Genomic DNA, 14,750 nt, shown 5'->3' on the forward strand with positions numbered 1-14,750 from the left:
TTTTCAACAAGGATGCCAAGACATTCCATGGGCAAAAGATACTCTTTTCAACAAATGGTACTATAACAGCTAGATATCCACATGCAAAAGGGTACATTTGGACCCTTATATCATACCATTTCCAAAAAATAAACTCAAAATAAATTAAAGACCTAAATGTAAGAGTTAAAACCATAAAACTCTTAAAAGAAAACACAGGTGTAAATCTTGAACTTGGCAGCCTCAGACTAGGCAAGTTTCCTAGATGCAGCATCAAAAGCACAAGCAACCAAAGAGGGTAAAAGATAATTTCATTTTCATCACAATTAAAAACTTCTGTGCATCAGTGTACACTATCAAGATAGTAAAAGACAACTTACATATTAGAAATCAAGCGCTGATAAAGACAAAACTCAATGACAAAAGTAGACAAAGGATCGAAATAGGCATTTCTCCAAAGAAAATATGCAAATGGTCAATAATGACATAAAAAGATGCTTAATATCTTTGGTCATTAGGAAAATGCAAATTAAAACCACAATAAGCTACCAGTTCATACCCACTACAAGTTATAGTCATAACTTAAAAAAAAAAAAAAAACAGGAAAAAAAAACAATAAAAAACAAAATTAGCAAGGGAAGGTAAGGGTATAGAAAAAGTGAATCCTTCATACATTGTTGGTGAGAATTTAAAATGGTACATCTCCTATAGAAAACAGTTTGGCAGTTCTTCCAAAACTTAAACATAGAGCTACCATATGACTCAGCAATCTATGAGGGGTATATATCCAAGAGAACTGAAAGCATATGTTCACACAAAAATTTGTATAGGAATGTTTGTAGTAACAGAATTTGTGATAGCCAGAAAGTGAAGAAAATTCAAATGCCTGTCAACTAATGAATGGAGAGACAATAGGAGCCACGCCCATACAGTAGAAAATTATTCGGCCCATATAAAAGAAGTGAAATAACAGATATCCGACATGGATAAACTTTGAAAATATTATACTAAGTGAAAGAAGGCAATCACAAAAGACCTTATATTGTATGGTTCCATCTGTATCAAATATCCAGGGTAGGGAAATCCATAGAGACAGAAAATGGATAGCAGTTGCCAGGAGCTGGAGGGAGGGATAAATCGGGAGTGAGTACTCATGGGTACAGGTTTTCTTTTTTTGGAGCGATAAAATGTTTGGGATTAAATAGTGGTGATTGTGGCCAAACTCTATGAATACACTAAAAAACTAGTGACTTGTACACTTCGAAATGGTGAATTTTATGATACGTGAATTAAAGCTCAATAACTAAAAAAACAAAAAATGAAAAATTTTAGTGGAAGTCGCATCTCCTCTGTAACTGACTTCTTAGGCTGAGTGAGGAATGTGTCCCTCACATTCCTGTAGTACCTTATTTTTCTTTCTGGACTACTGGTACATTGTTTTGTAATTATCTCTGTCCCTTCTGGATCTTTACCTTCTTGAATAAGAAGACTCTTAACTTTTGCTTTTTGGGGCTTCACTTATAATAGTCACTTGAGAAATGCTTATTGATTGAATAAAGGAGGACACTCTTAGGGCATATAAATATATCTTGAGGGAAAGAAGAATCTATGATCATGCATATTTCTTCTTATTTCCTCAATACCAAAAGGGTGCTGATAAGCATATTGAAGAGTGTGACCGGGGCTTGCTTCCACACTCCAGGGCCACTTGAAGAAGTTATGCTGCCACAGTTACTCCTAAAACTCCCTGCTGAGAACCGTCTTCTCTATACAGAAGTAAGAAGACAATGAGCTGTCCAACTGCCCTGGGTCCCAGTTGGAATTTCTCTGGTAAGGGAGGATCCAGAACTACCGATGGGCTTTATCCCAATCATTGAACTCTGCTCTGTCATGTAGAGCTGCACAGCTCACTGATCTCTGGCCTTGCTCACCATTCTGATGTAAATCACTTGGCCATTCCTACACTGAAAAGTATGGCCTAAGGAAGAAGTCCTATTTTACCAACATCCACCCCAGCACATCAAAATGTGTTTTTATGGCAGTCCTAACTATATCACAGTTATTTTCATATTTATAAAATTTGCAACATTCCTTTTATGTCTTCTAATGGACCACCTACTAACTGGCAATATGAAATTTTGATTGATATTTACCAAAATGAATCCTCTCCTATGTTTTGCTCTTGGTTTAGAGAAGAGAATGTAAAATGATTAGAGACTTACCAGTGATCGTGACTATCACATGCTCTACACTTGAAACTCTCACAAGGCTAAAAATAATTATCCACGTAACTTAATTATAGACTGTTAAGTAGTGGTGTGTTGAGATTACCCTTCTTTCAGAAAGTGATGCAACTCTTTGCGGACTATTCAGTGACCAGATTTGAACACATTTCCTTATTAGTTTTGAACCTTTCGCCCCTAGGAAAATCTTGATCCCCCTAATTATATTCTCCTTATTTTACTTCTGAACACAAAGTCTATCCTAATAGGTAATGAGCACCTGTGGAAAGAAATTCTTAATCTGGTTTCTATACGTCCATGGGGCGGGGTATCTAAAGATAGCTTTTTTCTAGGGGATCCATGAATCCTCTAGAATTATAGGTAAAGTAAGTATGTTTTTATGTATGGCTCTTTGGAAAGAGGACACACGCCTCAAAGCTGTCAGCACCTCAAGTAATAATCGCCACTTATTTTTGTGCTCATTCTCATTAATGGCATTCACTCTTTTGTTCAGGGATAGTATGCCCACAGGATCAAGCTAGACACTGTAAGGGAGTAAAGACAAATACAGGCAGCATTCAAAGATTCAGGTATTTCACGGTGCAACCGAAGAGACAAGCCTTGCATTTCTTCATTTTTATATGGAACATAGTGCATTTGTGACCTCCAAGTTCCCTTTCGGTGCTAGAAATCTAAAATCGTGAATCATTATTCCCACACAGCAGTGGAGTTAAAAAGGGGAGAAAAGAAATAAACAACGCAGGACGCGTGGCACTCCTTCACACTGCACTCACCCCAACTGAGCCTTACAATTTCAAGCTGGAAGATCCCTAATGTGGGATCATCCAACCCCCTCATTTTGCACAGGCTCTGGAAATTTCGATTAAAGATTGTAGTCCATGTGTGATGTGACTGCCACTATTCACAACACTGACTCCAAGATTTAACTTTATCCTCCTGAAGTCAGCTGGAAACTGGCTTTGAACTGCACGCCAGTCCACTGTGTCAGCTCAGTGGTGCCCGACTCTGGGTTCCGCTCTCTTGCCAGAGGCTGTACTGGAGGTTGTGTTTGGTGACTCTTTCAAACTCCTCCTGCCCTATTTCTAATTACCACACGTCAACTCTGTACACCACCAGTACAGTGACTGTGCTGCCGTCCCTCCTTTCTCTGCAGCACTTCGGCTAGCACAGCTGAGGTAATGACTCACTCACCTCCTTGAGCATGCCTTCCTCGTCACCTCAGTTGACCTGACAGGGCCACAAGGCTCAGTCCCAGAGCAGGTGTAGGGCCAATCTGAACTTTATTTAAGGGTAACCCAAAGGAGTCTTGCATCTCTGTACAAATTTTAGTGACTGTGACTTGAAACTCTTCATACTGGTCTAGGCACTCAGTCCCTGTTTCTGTGGTTGTTTTTCTTGTTCCTCTGCCTTTCCTAAATTGATAACCTGCCTAGCATCCCTGCTGCTATAAAACGGGGACCCGGTAATATATTTTATAATTTTCTCATGGGAACTGCGCCCCGCTGCAGAATCCCATTCCTGAGATTGCCCCAAACTCTCAGCTCCCTCCCATCTACAACTATGGCCCCTTCCCTGCGCCTTCCCAAAGCAACCTAATGTAGAGTTGTTGTCTTTCATAGGCTTTTAGAAAAGGCTTGGGATGACATACCAAAAAAAACCCCAATAATTTAATATTGAATACTCACCATCACCACACTTAAAAGTGGATCACATCTGTCCCATCACAGGGGCTTTCTTTCAAGTCATGTCTTCTCTTAGGGTCAACTGAACACAGGCTATTCCACCTATCTTTTAAGAACCTCTCTTCCACCACAGAACCACATCGCTCACATAGCTCTGTGTATCTCAAAACTCATTTACATGCTCTCCTACTACAGAAGCTGGGAAGTCCAGTTTCTCCTGTGAAGGTCTAGGATTGATTAAGCAAAATTCCACGCCCTTCTTTTGTTAGAGCTGATGCCAGAGCTGGGGTACTAGGGCCTGATTATACTGGATTCTCCAAGCGATACCACCATCAAGTCATAAGCCAAAAACAGTTACTTAGACCTAATCCAGAACAGAGACTAGTAAATGACCATAATAGTTACTGCATTCAGCATGTTTGTTTTTCTTCTTGAGGACTGTGAAAATAGAGGCATGCTAAAAGTATATCACTTTCCTTTGTACTTTCAATAATAATGTCAAAGAGCTGTTTTTCTAACTTCCACTTGTATTAGTTTGCTAGGGCTGCTATAAAAAAGTACATTGACAGGGTGGCTTCAACAACAGAAATTTGTGTTCTCACAGTGCTGGAGGCTCGAAGTCTGAGATCAAGGTGTCTGAAGGGTTGGTTTCTTCTGAGGCCTCACCCTTTGGCTTGTAGATGGCCATCTTCTCCCTGTGTCCTCCCATGGTCCTCTCTCTGTGTTTGTGTACTCTTCTCTTCTTAGAAGGACATCAGTCATATTGGAATGGGGTCCATCCCCATGCTCTCATTTTAACTTAATTGCCTCTTGAAAAATCCTGTCTCCAAATACAGTCTGAGATACAGGGAGTTAGTACTTCAATATATGAATTTGTTTGGGGGAGGGAAATTGAGCTCATAACACCCTTTGACTGAAAATCACCTGATTCCATGGTCAAATCTATTAGGAAATCTCAGTTCTAATCTAAATATTAGTGTCACCATATCATCCAGTAAATACCTGTTATTTTAAGTAGCTGTTCATGGCAACCCCTTTTATTCTCAAGTGTCCTGGTTGGTCTGTATGTTACATAGTTACCCTAAGTCTAAAGAAAGTTCCTCAGTTTTGTCCCATTTTCTCTAATGTACCAAAAGCCATCTCAGGAACAGCAGACATCACCCTGACTGAGGTTACTGAATAGTAATCTGGCCTGTGATTATTCAGTTTAATATTCATCATGGATTCCAAAGTTTTCTTGAAATATTGAAATGACTGAGATGTTCAGAGTGATATCACAGCAATAACTTAAGTATGTTTGTGGAGCAGGTGAAAATTTCAATGAGATGTAGTCTAGAAATAATTGCCTAAAGCACATTATCTTTTTGGCCTATTGCTTAAAAATGTATATATCTGTATCATCTTAAGAACTGTCACTTTATCTATTTTTCTCAGGATAAAACTGCATTTTCTATTCTATTGCTAAAATAAGAAAAGTCACCTGAGGTACTGGTTAAAGAAAGCTGTTTAAGAATTTTGTTCAGATCTGTGTTTTAAAAAAACAGATTTTTGAACATGGTCAGCAATGAACCAGAACAGATCATGCTGAGTAAAAGATTAGCTGGGATACACTGATTTTCCAGACTCGAGACTACACCAAAAATTCAATTATAAATCTAATTACAACTTTAATTGTTAAACAATCAACCAGATTATTTTTTTTGTTGCTGGGTGTTTTGTTTCCTGCTGACTCATAAGCAGGTGTTAACCTTGCTGTCACCATGGGACCTAATCAGCCCTGACCTTTTTACTTTCTGTATTACTTTTTACATCACACCTCAAGCTACAAAATGTGCAAAAGCTGAGATGCAAACCATACATCTCTGTGTGGGGGCATAAAACTAGGGAAGGAATTGTGGCAGAAAGGGGAAGGGGCAGGTGCTACAGGCCAGCAATCCCATAGTACATTCGACTGAATAATAGTCCTTCCAGATGCTCCTCTGAAAATGAACTCCACGGTCAAATCAATTTGGGAAATCTTCCAGCCTACAATGCTTTTGGAGTTTTGGAAAACACATCACAATAATAATAGGTTTTAAAGTTCTATAGTAAGGAAATCTGCGTCGCTTAGTTTAACCCTCCATTTCCTTAATAAATGTACTGAATATACTTCTGTAAATGTTATCAAGTCAAAAGCCCGAGGAATTGATGAGAAGGAAAAGTGGAAAAGAAAGACTTTCAAGGGCTTCTGTGCCCGGTAGAAGGCAATGAGGGTATTTCATAATCATATGGGGTATACACATGTAAGTCACAATTTTTGTGACTATATAGGTAGTGTCACTTCATGTTATTCAGGAGTCAAGGAAAGAAAGTTCATTATCTGACCTGTTTTCACCAGAGTTAATTTTCAATGCAAAAGATGTACCAGAGTCTGGCTTTCAGCTTATTACAAAAGTAGTCCACATTTATATTCCTCAAAAGTCTAACACTGAGATGGTTATCTCTCAAAAATAACCCATAATATTCCCCAGATTTAATTTTTTCACTTCTCACTGAAAAATTTAGAACTGAGTAGCTGTTGATAAGCAAAACAAAAGTAAAACACATTTTTTCATCCAGGATGTATCTCTCAAATGAAATTGTATGGGACTAAAATTTACAATGCCAGCAGTTTGAAGCAAATGCAATAACACTTTAAAGTAGCATTACAAGATTTATTTTTACATACTTAAAATTCAAAAACCCTTCAGAGGATACTGGAAATGGAAAATGTTTACTTTAGGAGCACTCAACTATGTTTTGGTTCAACACTAAGCCATAAAATAATTCATGGAGCATACACAACATGTGGTTCTTAGAGTCTGCTTTGTAAATAGATGTTAAATAATTCAAGTGGTAAAAAAGACAAACCATCTTTGATTCCTTAAGATTATATACAGAAAGAGTCTCATGGATGATCTAAAACAGTAGTTAATCACCAAATTTTGTATAAAATCACACTGCTTTAGTCATTTACTCTGTAGCACTCATCCAGTAGAACTTTCCTTAATCATGGAGATGTTCTATAACAGCCACGTGTGGCTACTGAGCTCTTGAAATGTGGCCCATATGACTGAATTTTTAATTTTATTTAATTTTAATTAATCGAATTTAAAATTAACTAGCCACATATGGTTAGTGACTACCATATTAGGCAGCACAGCATTAGCCCTTGTATCTCATGACTAAGAATGGAGCTAAAACCAAATTTCTGTAGTTGGCATAGTGATGTCATGTCTTAATACGCCATTCTGTCAAGGGGAGTACTCTTAAAGCTGATGTTCTAAGCACTATCAGCAGAGAGCCACCAGCTGTTATGCTGAGTGGAGTTTGCCTTAGTCATAGAGAATCATTTCACCTGGTGGTATGCCCTTCTTGGGGAAGCACACATCCAAAGACTGGCTTCAGAAGAGCCGTAAAGTCCTAGTCATTCAGTCCACTCATGAACAATTCTGACAGACCATATACTCATGAGTGGTTGAACTGTTCTGTAGTTCCGCTTCCCCTGCCCAATCCTGCTTGTGCTCTCTTTTCCCCACAAGCATTGATCTCTAATAAAAATCCTGCCAACTATACTTTCTCTCAGTACCTGCTACTGGAGAACCCAGCTACTGGAGATCTCTAAGAACTGATAGGGAGACATTTTTAGAATTGCTCAATGGAAAAAAAAATACAAATAAGTATTAAGGTTTGCTACATTTTACATAAAATTGAAGGGGGGGATAAGAGAATATACATTTATCTGCTTATTTTCTACAAAAAGAAATACAAGAAAGGCCATTAGGGCATGAGTAAAGTGAAATGAAAGATTTGAGCTGGGGGGGTAGACACACTACTCTGAGTACTCACGTTTGTATAATTTTGAGTTTTGGAACCATGTTTTATTTTATACTAAAAGAAGTCATGAAAGACAGAGGGAATAAACATTTAAAGTGAAATATAAATAGAAACAAATAAATCCAAATACATTTTGAATAAATAACAACCACACTAAAGAGAGGGTGAAGATGAAGAACTAGCCCAAGAAATTTCTGATCACAATATTTTTACTGTATACCCTTGGTTCAAAGATAAGAACTTTGCACATACACACACACACACACACACACACACGCAAGGAACAAAAGTTCTTTGTACTACTCTACCAATCTGTCTTTAAATTATATAAAAATTTAAAATAACAAAAACAAAGAAAATAAATTTATATGTATTAATGTAACTGCTTTTAGGAAAATTGGCAAGATTTCATCCATATTCTTCTATCGCCTCCATAGTTTCACTATTTCAACATACATAGTCTTATGTAACAAGATCTCGCACCTCAGTTACTGCACTTTGCTATTTACGTATGAAGATTGACAAATATGGGCACCTGGGGGCTCAGTCGGTTAAGTGTTGGACTCTTGATTTGGGTTCAGGTCATGATCTCAAAATCCTGAGATCAAGCCCCACATCGGGCTCCTTGCTCAGGAGGGAGTCTGTTTGAGATCCTCTTTCTCCCTCTCCATTTACCTCTCCCCCCATGCTCACTCGCTTTCACTCATTCTCTTCTCAAAAAACAAAAACCTTAAAAAAAGATTGACAAATAGGTAGTTTCACATCTTGGTTTATTAAGCTATATTTCCACTTAACCTTTAGATTTACTTTATAATTAATTTGCAGTGAAGCTATAAAGAAACTAAACATCTTTACTGTATCTGGATTTGCAAAAGGAGAAAAATACAGAAAAATCAAACGCAGTTTAGCATTTTTATAGACACATAAGTAAAGTAATTGATTAAAAGTCAGTAAATGATTGAAAAATACTTGGGAAACAAATGATTGCTGAAGAAATTCAATATTATACTATTGGCTACTATTAATTTATGAGATTAAAAAGAGATTGCTGGGGGAACTAAGAGACTTCTGTGCACAATTTTATGAAAATGAAGTGGACAATGTAGAGGAATGGATAAATTTCTAGAAAAATATGACCTACCAAAATGAATCATGAAGAAATAGAAAATATGAACTGACAAATTACTAGTAATGATTTTAAGTAAAAAATCTCCCAACAAAGAAAAGTCCAAGGCCAGATGGCTTCACTGGTAAATTCTACCAAACATTTAAAGAAGACCTAATACCAACCCTTCTTAAAATCTTCCAAAAAATAGAAGAGGAGGGAATATTTTCAAACTCATTTTATAAAGTCAGCATGAAACTGATATCAAAGTCAAACAGGGATAAAAGAAGGAGGAGGAGGAGGAGGAGGAGGAGGAGGAGAAGGAGAAGATCCCAGGCCAATATATCTAATGAACATAGGTGGCAAAAATCCTCAACAAAATAGTAGCTAACAGAATTCAGCAGTAGATTAAATGAATTATACACCATGATAAAGTGGGATTCATTCCTGGGATACAAGGATGTTCAACATATGTAAATCAGTGTAATATACCACATTACAGAATGAAGAATAAAAATCATATGATCTCAATAGATATAGGGAAGGCATTTAACAAAATTCAACATCCATTTATGATGAAAACTTTCAACAAAGTGGGTATGGAGGGAAAGTACCTCAAAATAATAAAGACCATGTGTGACAAACCCACAGCTAATTATTCTCAACAGTGAAAAGCTGAAACAGAAAGCTTTTACTCTAAGATCAGGAACAAGATGACTACTTTTATTCCACACTGCACTAGAAATCCTGGCCAGAGCAATTAGGAAAGAAAGACAAAAATCCAAGTCAGAAAGGAAGAAGTGATGAAAGATGACAATACCCTAAAAGCTCCACCAAAAATCTGTTAGAATAAACAAATTTAGTAATGTTGCAGAATACAAAATGAATATACAAAAATTGGTTATGTTTCTGTACACTAACAATGAACTACTGGAAAGAGAAATTAGGAAAATAATTCCACTTACAATAGCATCAAAAAGAATAAATTATTTAGGAATAAATTTATCCAACAGGGTGAAATATATGCACACTGAAAACCATAAGACCTTGACTTGAAAGAAATAGAAAAAAAAAAACATGCAAATAGATATGAAGATATCCCATGTTCTTGGATTAGGGGAATTAATATTGTTAAAATTCCCATAATACCAAAACAGATCTATCGATTGATATAATCCCTATAAAAATTTTAATGGTATTTTTCACAGAAATAAATAAACAATCCTAAACTTTGTATGGAACGATAAGAGATCCCAAATAGCCAAAGCAATCTTGAAAAGAACAAAGGTGGAGGCAGCATGCTTTCCAATTTGGAACTATATTACAGAGCTATAGTAATCAAAACAGTATGGTATTGGCAAAAGCAGATGAGCCCATAAATAAACCCATGCATACGTGGATAATTAATTATGGACACAGGAGCCAAGAATATACAATTGGGAATGGATAGTCTCTTTAATAAATGGTGTTGGGAAAATTGGATAACTACATGCAAAAGAATGAAACTGGACCCCTATCTTAACACCATTCACAAAAATCAACTTAAAGTGGATTCAAGATTTGAACATAAGAAATTGTACAACTCCTATAAGAAAACAGAGGTGGTAAGCCCTTACACTGGTATCAGCAATGATATTTTGGATTTGGCACCCAAAAGCAAAGCAGAAAAAAAGGAAGAAGAAGAAGGAGGAGGAGGAGGAGGAGGAGGGGGAGGGGGAGGGGAAAGAGAAGGAGAAGGAAAGAAGCAGCAGCAGCAAGAATAAATGAGTGGGACTACATCAAACTAAAAAGCTCTTTACAGCAAATGAAACAATCAACAAAATGAGAAGGCAACCCATGGAATGGAAAAATATATTCGCCAATCACTTATCAGATAGGAGTTTGTATCCAAAATATACAAGGAACTCATAAAATTCATGAAAGAAAAAAAGAAAGGAAGGGAAGGGAGGGATCCAATTGAAAAGTGGGTAAAGGACCTGAATAGACATTCTTCTAAAGACCATATACAAATGTCCAGTAGGTACATGAAAAGGTGTTCAACATCACTAACGATCCAGGAAATGCATATCAAAACTAGAATGAGATATCACCTTACACCTGTTAGGATGCCTATTATCAAAAAGTAAAAGATACAAATGCTGGTAGGATGTAAAGGAAATCCTTGTACACTGTTGGTGGGAATGTAAACTGGTACAGCCAGTATGGAAAACAGCATGGAAGTTCCTCAACAAAAGACAAATAGAACTACTGTATGACCAAGCAATCTTACTCCTGTGTATGTATTGAAAGGCAAGGGAAACACTACCTCAAAAAGATACCTATATTCCTATGTTTATTGCAACATTAATCACAATAACCAAAGTATGAAAACCACCTATGTGCCAGTCAATAGAGGAATGGACGAAGAACAAAGAAATTGTGGTATACATACACAACCAAAAAAAATAAGGAATTCCTGCCATTTGCAACAACTTAGATGAACCTGGAGGGCGTTATGCTAAGTGAAATAAGCCAGTCTAGGAAAGCCAAATACTATATGGTATCATTTATATGTGGAATATAAAGAAGAGGAAGAAAAAGAAGGAGGAGGAGGAGGAGGAGGGGAGGGAGGGAAAAGGAGGGGGTGGAGGAGGAGGAAGAGGAGAAAGGATAAATAAAGAAAAGTTGAGCTTACAGACTTATAGAAACAAAGTAGAATGGTGGTTGCCAGGCCTGGGAAGTGGGAGAAATAGGGAGAGTCTGGAAAGGTGTACAAACTTTCAATTTTAAGAAGAATAATGGCTGAAGATCTAATGTATAACATGGTGACTATAGATGATGACATTGTATTATATAGTTGAAATTTGCTATGAGAGTAAAAGTTAAGTGTTCTCAAGAAAAAATTAGAAATAAAAAGAAGATAAATAAATATGTTAGGTGAGGAATGTAGGGATCCTCACAATTTGTACATGCATTGACTCATCATGTTGTATACCTCAAATATACTGAGCTTTTGTCAAGTATACATCAAAAAGCTGAAACGTGGAAAAAAATAAAAAGGAGTTAATGAAAGCTGTAATTACCTTGACCTACTTAGAAAATAAAGCCAGAGAGTCACATTTAAAATGGACATAGAAAGTTTTTCTGTAGCCACCAAATAAGTAAGTATTAATTTTCATATTCCTTTGGCATAATATGGATTATTTTCTGCCACTAACTAGAAAAGAAAAAATGAACAGAAAATCATGCCCTATTTTCTGAAAGACATCAACAAAGAATACTTTTGAGTTCACTATAATTGCTGATTTGGAAATCAACTTCTTAAAACACTGAGACTTAATATATAAGGCTATGAGAATCCTGTCTGATACTTTCATAATGTAATTTGCAACATGTTGAAAATTCACTCTTCATAATGAATAGTTCAGAAATAAAAAGATGACTTTTATTTTTATATTGCCTTTATCATTTGAGAGTGACCCTAAAAACAGATTACAGTGATTTTTTTAAAGTTTATGTCTGACATTAGTTCTATTAATGATATTTTCTCTAAACTAGCTTAAGTTTGTCAACAGTAAGACCTCCTGCTACTGTAGTTTATAGGTCCTGACCACAACAGATATGAAAGAATGAAAACTGGCTGGGAAAAGTAAAATTAATTGTGTTGTGGGGGCACCTGAGTGGCTCAGTCCACTAAGTGTCCAACTTTGGCTCAGATCCTGATCTCAGTCCTGGAATGGAGGCTTGTGTGGGGCTCTGCACTCGGCGGGGGGAGGATTCTCTCTCTCTTACTCTCCTTCTGCTCCTCCCCCAGTTCCTACTCTCACTCTCTATCTCAAATAAATAAATGAATCCTTTTTTTTTTTTAAGATCTATTCATTTATTTGAGGTGGGGGGAGGGGGCAGAGAGAGAGAGAGAATCTTTTTTTTTTTTTTAAAGATTTTATTTATTTATTCGACAGAGATAGAGACAGCCAGCGAGAGAGGGAACACAAGCAAGGGGAGTGGGAGAGGAAGAAGCAGGCTCATAGTGGAGGAGCCTGACGTGGGGCTCGATCCCGTAACGCTGGGATCACGCCCTGAGCCGAAGGCAGATGCTTAACCACTGTGCCACCCAGGCGCCCCAGGGAGAGAGAATCTTAAACAGACTCCCCCTGAGCAGGGAGAGTTGGGCTCCATCTCACCACTCTGAGATCAGGACCTGAGCCAAAACCATGAGTCAGACATGTAACCACTGTGCAATCCACGTGCCCCAATCTTTAAAAAAATGTGTTGTACAGCATGATTTATTATTTCTCAGGCATATTCCTGTTCTTTTATGCAATTTCAGCTGCTTTTGTTTGCTCAACTACTCTAGTACCTTGAAAAAGTGGGTTGTAACCATGATTGGAACAACGATTTGTATCTTTGAGAAAGATAATCAGATGGTTGTATTTTACACAGTTTAAAGCTATTAAATAAAAAGGTTAATAAAATTGGGGAACTGATGGTTTTGAATATATTCCACTAAAATAATCTATATTATTTTGTGGTTGAAAAATAGGTTTTTTGTCGTTATACTGTTTTTCCCCCACATACTTCGGCTGGTTAATTAGTTGTTCAATTTATTTCTTTTGTAATGATTTATTTTATAATTATTGTATTTTTGTAGATAAGAGTAGAAAATGATACTCTGGAAGAATATTGGCAATTGCATATGATTCGATCCAAATTTGTTCTGATGTCATATTGATACAGTCTAAACTTGCAGACAAGCTTTATAATTTTACCATTATATTTTATATTTCATTTTCAACACTACACTTAAGCACGCGTTAAAAGTAGGGAGAAAACAAACAATTAAAGCCAAATGCTCTTTAGTATTAAATTTAATCATTTGAGGGTGTCTGGGTGGTTCAGTCGGTTAAGCATCTGCCTTTGACCCAGGCCATGATCCCAAGGTCCTGGGACTGAGCTCCATCCCTGCTGAGCAAGGAGCCCGATTCTCCCTCTCCCTCTGCCTGCTACTCTCCCTGCTCAGACTCTCTCTCTCTGTCAATTAAATAAATAAATACATCTTTAAAAAATTAAAAAAATAAATTTTATCATTTGTCTGATGTCACACCAAATGCAATTCTTATTTTCATAAATCTAATTTACCTAAATTTTGTGGTTGATGCAAGATAATATTAGTGGAACCCCCATTAGGTTAGAAGTTAGGCAACTTAGGGAATTTAAGTGCAGGTTATATTAGTCTGGTCACTTTGATTAAAGCTCAGTTTCTCTAAGTATCAGTTTACTTATCTAGAAATGGGGACAATATAAGCTGTCCTATTGAAAGATCTAATAAGATAAAGCATACAAAGTCCTATAAAAATGTAAAACTAATTTTTCTGTTGTTTCAATTAGCTTCTTATCTTGGTTGTGATAGAAATTTACTGATAAATCATTTTTTCAAGCAGTAGATTTTATCATCTTCTTAGAATCTCCATACACTTTTGTGGAAATTTTGATTCTGTAACAAACTGATTATCTCAACTGATAGAGTATGTGTTTAGTTTAAAATAGTTCTGAGCACAATAATAAGTAAAGAACATTCTGATGAGTAACAAACCATGTGGCACACATATTGTCTATGAACAATAATCATTCAAAAATATTCTCTAAAGGGCTGTAATCTTAGACATGTCAGCAATCAATTATAAATTTCCCTGTTTGGAACCAAGAAAACTTACATAACTAAAATTATTTTTTAAAACAAAATTTAGATTTTTGAAAGGAGCAGTTTGAATTTAAGCAATCTATCTTCTCACGTTGTTGCAAATTAAACTTACTGAAAAACAATCAGCTTCACAATGAGCCACTCTTCAAATGGTTCTTAGGACCAATTTGGACAATATTTCATGTCAATCTGAAGCCTTCAGGACA

The 14,750-nt window shown here is 36.6% G+C and overlaps 1 protein-coding gene across 2 annotated transcripts in view; it reads right to left on the minus strand.

The window, feature by feature from the left end:
• Positions 1–14,750, minus strand: part of NAALADL2 (N-acetylated alpha-linked acidic dipeptidase like 2) — a 1,239,935-nt gene that overhangs the window by 415,759 nt on the left and 809,426 nt on the right. The window lies entirely within an intron of this gene.

This window comes from Ursus maritimus, unplaced genomic scaffold (genome assembly GCF_017311325.1).
Source record: "Ursus maritimus isolate PB19 unplaced genomic scaffold, ASM1731132v1 scaffold_4, whole genome shotgun sequence".
In the NCBI taxonomy this organism is placed as follows: Eukaryota; Metazoa; Chordata; class Mammalia; order Carnivora; family Ursidae; genus Ursus; species Ursus maritimus.